Source organism: Lipotes vexillifer, unplaced genomic scaffold, assembly GCF_000442215.2.
Source record: "Lipotes vexillifer unplaced genomic scaffold, Lipotes_vexillifer_v1.1 scaffold429, whole genome shotgun sequence".
Classification (NCBI taxonomy): domain Eukaryota; kingdom Metazoa; phylum Chordata; class Mammalia; order Artiodactyla; family Lipotidae; genus Lipotes; species Lipotes vexillifer.
The window spans coordinates 819,771-827,203 of record NW_006784171.1 but is presented as its reverse complement, the minus strand read 5'-3'; the positions used below and the strand labels follow the sequence as shown (position 1 = coordinate 827,203).

The window sequence follows — 7,433 nt, the reverse complement described above, 5'->3', positions numbered from 1 at the left end:
CATGCTGGCAATTTGCGGTTCCTGATGAGCTGTGGTCATTTCTCATTTTATGTTATTATCTCATCGTGAAATGCCCTACACCCCTCACAGCAGCCACTCTCCTGTCACCAGCCAGCAATAACACACTCAGTCCCCATCTCCCATGGGGCCCACAGGCAGACTCCTGCACGCCCGTCCAGTCCCAGCTTGGTCACCTGTGTGATCAGTACCACCCCTAGTCTGGTTTGGATGCCCTGGTAGATGCTCCTATGTTACCTTGGCCTTAGGTTACATTAACACTCATCAGACTATCACAATCATATATTAAAAAAAAAAAATAGTCTATCTTTCCCACTAGATTGTGAACGTCCTGAGGTCTTGCATCTCCAGAGCAAGTTTTCGGCCTATGGTAGGTTTTCCATACATTTTTGTTTGTTTGCTTGTTTGGTTTTGGTTTTGGCTGTTCTATAACTTTCTTGGACAATCAACATTTAGTTCTCATCTACATCAACTAGCTGTAGATTTTAGAAAAGTGGTGACAGGTACATAGGTAACCAACGTTTAGAGCTTGTTTGGTGAATCTTCATCGTCATCATACTTTCTGGACAACAGCCCATGGATACGGTATGGAACATTCCTTATTCCTCTGGCCCAGATGGCTTTGTTGAGCCTGGCGTCAACGTGTACATCTGGAGTCCCCGTCTCCTTCATTGCAAATTTCCAGATTTCTCTGAGTGCCCGAGAGGCACGCTCCTTGAAACCCATCCGTGGAAGCGCCTGTGAATGCTGATGGTGTATTCTCTGGTCACCACCTCGTTGATGGTGAAGCGGCCGTTCTTCTCACCACCCTTCTTTGTGGGAGCCATCCTGCCCTGCCCGGGTTGGAAGGGAATCCATACATGTTTATTAAATGAATAAGTAAGCAAGCAACCTGATTAGGTAAATTATATGAGAGATATGCCATCTGCATTCTGTCCTCTCACTGGTCTATTTGTTCTGCGCCGGCTGCAAAGAGAGAGAAGGAATCATGCTGGAGACCCTGGGAGGAATTGGAGAGAGCCCTAGAACCGTGTCGCAGGAAACAGATGAGTGCCCGTCTAGTGGTGGCAGCAAGGCGTGAACCAAGATGGCACAACCAAAGGGTCCTGCGCATCTGGATGTCTCACCTGCCCTGGATGTCTGAGCAGGGGGCAGAAAGAGGGTCTCCACAAACTGCTGCTGCAGTATCTTCTTCCAAGTCATTCATTTTCTCAATCCCCACTATTCCAGCCTTAGCTCAGTTACTTCCAAGAACATGCACCTCCCAGCAACAGGGGAAGGAACGTGTAATCCAAGCCCAAATGACACAAACACCAAAATCCCCACCGTCTTTTCCATAGCACGGTTATCTGGATTCAAGAGCCATTTGCCTACGTGGTAACACATCGTTGGCACTTAAACATCTCTGCAGTAAAACCATAGTAAATATTCAAGCCACATTAATCTCCCTTCAAACTGAGGTGACAGCTAGGACTTTATTCCTCATGCAAAGGGAGAAATTGCTTTAGGAGACTACTTTTAGGTGTGCTCAGTCTCGTGGAATATATTCTTTTGTTATGATGACTATCCAATGTTTTAATTTTTAATGGGAAATACAAGCACAAGTTCCAAATTTTAAGAAGAAAGTGTTTACAGCGAAATTAGGTCTCCCTCTTTCACCTGGCCCATGGCTTCCAAATTCCCACCTCTACAGCAACCAACTTCCTGTATGTCTTGCCAGAGATGTTTGATGCATTTATGTTGGCATGAGTACACCTGTGCACGTGTAGAACACACGCATGTACTGAACTGATTTCTCAATAGGGTATGGACTCTATCTGGACTCTGTTTTAAACTGAGGCCACAGATTTCCTTATCCTCTTGTCATTCCTGGCTTCTGTGACATAATGAAGCACAAAGGTTGGGGACATGCACTTGGCCTTACCTGCACCATCCCGGCTGCCACTTCTCCGCGGTCAGCAGACGGCTGTGGTGAGTATCTCTTCCACTAGTCAGGAGGTAACCCATTTTGCTGCCTACGTCCAATTTAGCCCCAATGCAAAGAAAGTAGGGCAATGTCTTCGTATTTTCTAAATCAAACACATCTTTTCAAATAAAAGAGAAATATGCCACAGAAGAGTTTCAAAATTGAGGTCTGTTTTGAAATCTTCAAGCAAAGCAGCAAAATGATGAAGTTGACAGACATCTGGAACACAGGTGGTAAAAACGAAGAAAATCACAACAAAAACCATATGCATCAAAAGATGGATCTACACCAAAGAGAAAAGATGAGCAGGAATACTAACATTTTCAATCCCCATGATTGTGGAGGGCGTAGAAATGCTTATTTTTCGTCTCTTTAAAGCAACCTTGCCTGTTCCCTCTTTGTAATAATTTGATTGCATCCATTTACCTTCCATTTCACTTTATTCACTCAGTTCTCAGCCAGCCCCATCAGCCTGAAGGGCCAGCCTGGATTTGCACATCTTTCCATCATGACCATCGTGGGCTGGCAATGGGTTTGCCTTTCTCCCTTCCCTGAGGAGTACATGAAGGATTTGCTTTGGATCAGCCCGTCAACTGCTGTTCACGGATTGCCGGCTCTGCATGGCCAGACTTTTAGACAGAGGCAGGTTCCTGCTCTAGTTGGGTTGACGTTATATAAAGAGGTCGGGGCTGTAGATTCTTTAACAGGGAAAGAAATGGCCAGGCTCACATACAAGGTAGGGGAAAAAAAAAGTTGCACGAATGTGATACAGTTCAGGAAGGAAATTGTTGCAAACACTTAGAGCTGGAACTAAGACCTGAAATGAGGGGGACCTCTCTGGTGGTCCAGTGGGTAAGACTCCACTCTTCCACTGCAGGGGGCATGGGTTCGATCCCTGGTCAGGGAACTAAGATCCCTCATGCTTCTCGGGGTGGCCAATAAATAAACAAATAAATAAATATGAAAATGTAAAATTAAAAAAAAAGACATGAAATGAGGGTAGAGCAAGACTGGGACACAAATCTTTCTTGCTTGGGAAGTTTCTCAGAGTCGCTGATTAAAATTTGCCATCATGATTGTTTTTTGAGATTGCTGTTATTCCCATGAATGTGGGCATCGTTCTGTGTTTACAGATGCCTGTCTTTGTATTTACCTTCAAGGTTTGGGCACCAAAGGTGTAAAAATACTGTGTGGGGAAAAGGGAGTGGAAGGGAGCTGAATTCAAGGGCAATTTTAAAACAAAGGGAAAAGCTCTGGAGTTGGGTAGAGCAGCCAGTCCTGCTGCCTGATAAACTGGGTGAGGCGGCGGCTGTGGAAGCTACAAAGAGCCTGGAGTGGGAGGCTGTGATGCCCCCACTGGCTGCGACACCTCAAGGGAGACTTTAGAGATGAGGGGCCTTCCTCTTCGAATCCGAGAAGTGGGAGTTTTTCTCTCAAGGCACCTTTCAGCAAGTGGACCCTCCTCTCAACTGTTTATAATCTGGTAGGGACCTGACATGGATAAAACACTGGATTTCTTTCACGGTCCCTAAAATAAGCAGGAAATCTTGAATATTTTCAATAAAACTTTTAAAATAGAGGCTTTTCTTTTTCATGTGTTTGCTTGAGTTCTTAGCTATGTGAGTGGTTGACAGGAAGGCAAACAATGGTAGCTCTGAGATGTGAGCGTCATTGTCAGAGGAGGCATTTTTTAGAAAACCATCTTTGACCTCCTCAGTGAGCTGTTAGGACATCAGCTGCAGTGGCTCCAGCATAGAGAGCACAGTTGTGTTGGGATTCTGGCCAAAGGAGAAACCTAACCTTTACTACTCGCATCCAAAGGGCTGGGCAGTATAACACTTATGGCGAGTAAGAGAATCAGAATCTCTGTATCACCCGTAACACTCGGACATAATATCCACTTCCATAAATAAGAACTGAATAAACAGATCACACATAAAAAGGGAACTTGAGTAAAGCACAACGAGCACAGCCTCCTAAATGAGCCATTGTCAATTTACACCCTGATTATTACAAAATGTGAATAAAGTATTCAGATTTATTTTTGCTGTGCTGGTTAGCAACGTCCGGGAGTAAATATGCATCGTCATCACGTTCATTCAGAATGAGCGTCTGAAAGGAAGTACATTGTGCACTGGGAGCAAAACCAACTGCAGGAGAAGTGAAGCTGGTAAGAGATGAGGTTGGCTTCCTGCAAGGTGCGTTGAAACAATTTTTTATATATAAACACACCCATTCGTTCACATCCCAAACACACCTCTAGTATCCTTCTGCCAAAACACTTCGGATCTGTTTCGTTTTGATTCTGATGGTATTTCCAAGACATATATTGAGGCAGGGAAGAGCTGCACTGAGAAACTGTCTCATGGTCACTTGTGTTGAGGCTGATCTTTTTTTTTTTTAAATAATGTTTTCTTTTTTTAAGCATATATATATATATATATATATTTAAAATTAATTAATTAATTTTATTTTTGGCCGTGTTGGGTCTTCGTTGTTGTGCGCGGGCTTTCTCTAGTTGCAGCGAACGGGGGCTGCTCTTCGTTGTGGTGCGCGGGCTTCTCATTGCGGTGTCTTCTCTTGTTGCAGAGCACAGGTTCTAGGAGTGCAGGCTTCAGTAGTTGTGGCACAGGGCTCAGTAGTTGTGGCTCGTGGGCTCTAGAGCACAGGCTCAGTAGTTGTGCTGCACAGGCTTAGTTGCTCCACGGCATGTGGGATCTTCCTGGACCAGGGCTCAAACCTGTGTCCCCTGCATTGGCAGGCAGATTCTTAACCACTGTGCCACCAGGGAAGTCCCGAGGCTGATCTTAATAAGCTTAGATTGTGTGATTTAATAGCCTATTATGTAAATAGAACTACTACTAGACATAGTCCTCGACATTCTTGAGGTAGTAATAGTATTCATATAGAAAGCATGATTTTACAAAGTATTTCCATCCACAGCCACTGGCTCTGTGCCTTACTCTTCTCATCTCAAAAACAGAAGTTATAATAATAATAAGGGCTTACTTAAGATGACCCAGTAAGTGGAGGATTCAGGTCTTACTAGTGCAAAGCCTGTGCTCTTACTTGAAAAAAAAAGTCATTACTTCAGTGTGAAAGTAACCAGAGCTTCACTGAGATCCTGGCACTTTCAAAACACTCAATAAATATTTGTAAGTGAACGAATGATTGAATGAATGAACAAATGAATGCTGCGTTGTAAAAAGGAGTCCTAGAGATCGCTCCCTGCATTTTGGGATTCACAAAACAGTATGAATTTCATTGTAACAGACCTTATCATCAATTCTTTCCTTTTAAGAAACCATTTTGAACTGATTCACTTTGTTATAAAGCAGAAACTAACACAGCATTGTAAAGCAATTATACCCCAATAAAGATGTTAAAAAAAAACAAAACAATTTTGACAAAGTTACAGCATTATTGGACTTTGTCACTCTCAAGATCACTACGGAATAGGTGTTACTACAGTACTAAGAATAATAGTGCCATCTAGTGACCCTTCTAGTTATTGTCTCTAAAAGTGCATATAACATCGCCTGTTCTAAAAAAACGATTGACCCGAGATTAAGTACAGTGAGTATGCAATTTGTAATCTTCCCCATTTTTCTGTCCAAGAAAACTTTTCTCAAAATTTCAGTATGTGATAAACTTTCTCATCCTCGTTCATGTTTCCCAGATGACAGAGCCTATTCACACCAGATTTTTCAGTAGTTTATATATGTATATTCCAAATAATGTTTATCTTTTAAGACCCTTCATTTTTTTTTGACCTTTCAATTTTGAGAAGCAACACTGATGCAATTATTTTTAAGGATAAACTATTAAATATATACATTGATTGTAAGACATTTTGTTTTCAAATACACTAAAATGTTAAAAAAATTACAATCAAGAAAATTCTTATTCAAGTATTTATTCATATATATGCTGCATTTTTATGCAATTATTTTATCAGGAGAGATGATTCATTAAATGTATAACTAAACATAATTTCAATTTTATAAATATTAATGGCTTTCATATATATGATATATAGTATATATACATTTATAAATGAGAAAAAGATGTTGATCAGCTACAGGTATTATCTAATTAGGAAATTATAGGTTTAATGAAAAGCACCCTCACTCAAAAAGCTTAAAAGCTAGTCATGGCTCAGACGCTGTCTACTTTATATATAAAATTGAGCAAGTGGGGTAACGTCTGTAACTCAGTATTCTCACCTGTAAAATGGGATAATAATGCCTACCTTATCCACCTCCTAGAGTTTTGAGGATCAAATGCGATAATGAATGCTTCTAAAATTCCTGTACAACAGTAAGAAACCAGTGGTGTTACTTTCAATAATTATTTTTCTGAGAGGGCAGGTTCGGGAGCTCGACTGACTGGACTCAAATTATGGCCCCATTGGTTCCTACCTGTGTAACCTGGGGAAGTTACTTCTCTGCGCCTCAGTGGTTTATCTGTAGAACAAGGATAATTAAAACAAAACAAAAACCTACCTCAAAGGCCAGTAGTGTACATGCTTAGTACAGAGCAAACTATTCAGCATAGTTTTAACTACCTGAGTACAAACACACATTCCAATTGTGTTGGCCAAGGCATCAATTGTCAATTTTAGAGATCATTACTAAGTTGTTCTCAAAAAAAGGAAAGATACTAAAATAGAGTTTTCATCATCATCAGTAATATTTATTGAACCAGAGAGGAACAAGGTCCTAGCTGAGTTGCCTTATAGTGTGTGCTGGATTCCACTACTCTCTTTATAGATACTATGGATGAAACAGAATGGGTTACGTCAGGTCAACATAAGGCATTCAAGAGACAGTTTTTCTTGTTTTTAATCTTGAAACCTTTTTCAACCTCCCAATCTTCTCAAATCTGCCTTTAAGCAGAGCAAAAGAATAAATGCAGTTAAAATGATGCCAGAGAGCTGGTGACAAGAAAAGGCTGGAACAGAGTAAATAGGTCAGGCAGCAGAGCCACCTGCGCGACCATCTGGAGACCAAGCCACCCTCTTGACTTGCCTGGACCATAGTGACAGCCTCCTAACTGGAAGTCTTCTTGCTGCTACTCTTGCCCTCTATTCTATACTCAGCAGCAAGGTTGAGTTTTTAAAACATAATTCACATTTCTTCCCTGCCCAAAGCCCTATGATTCTGCACGTAGACCATGCAGCAAACACCATCCTTATGTCCTTCCCTTGAGCTCTCCCAGTGCTTCTGCCAGCGCCTGCCTTGGAAGGACCATCCCCTGTGAGTGGAACATCCTCCCTGACCTCCACACGGGGACCCTCTTCTTGTGATTCAGATCTCACCTCAGAGGCCCGCTCTGCACTTGCTCAGTTCTGTGTCCCACGATACTTAGAGGTGCCTTCCTGATCTCCCACTAAGGAGCTGAGCCCCAGGAGGGTGGCATCCTTGTTTGTCCTGCCCCCCCCCCCCCC

General features: G+C 42.2%; 1 pseudogene; it reads right to left on the bottom strand.

The window, feature by feature from the left end:
• Window positions 1–470: 470 nt before the first annotated feature.
• On the bottom strand, window positions 471–866 carry LOC103089701 (60S ribosomal protein L31 pseudogene; annotated as a pseudogene).
• Between the last annotated feature and the right edge of the window lie 6,567 nt (window positions 867–7,433).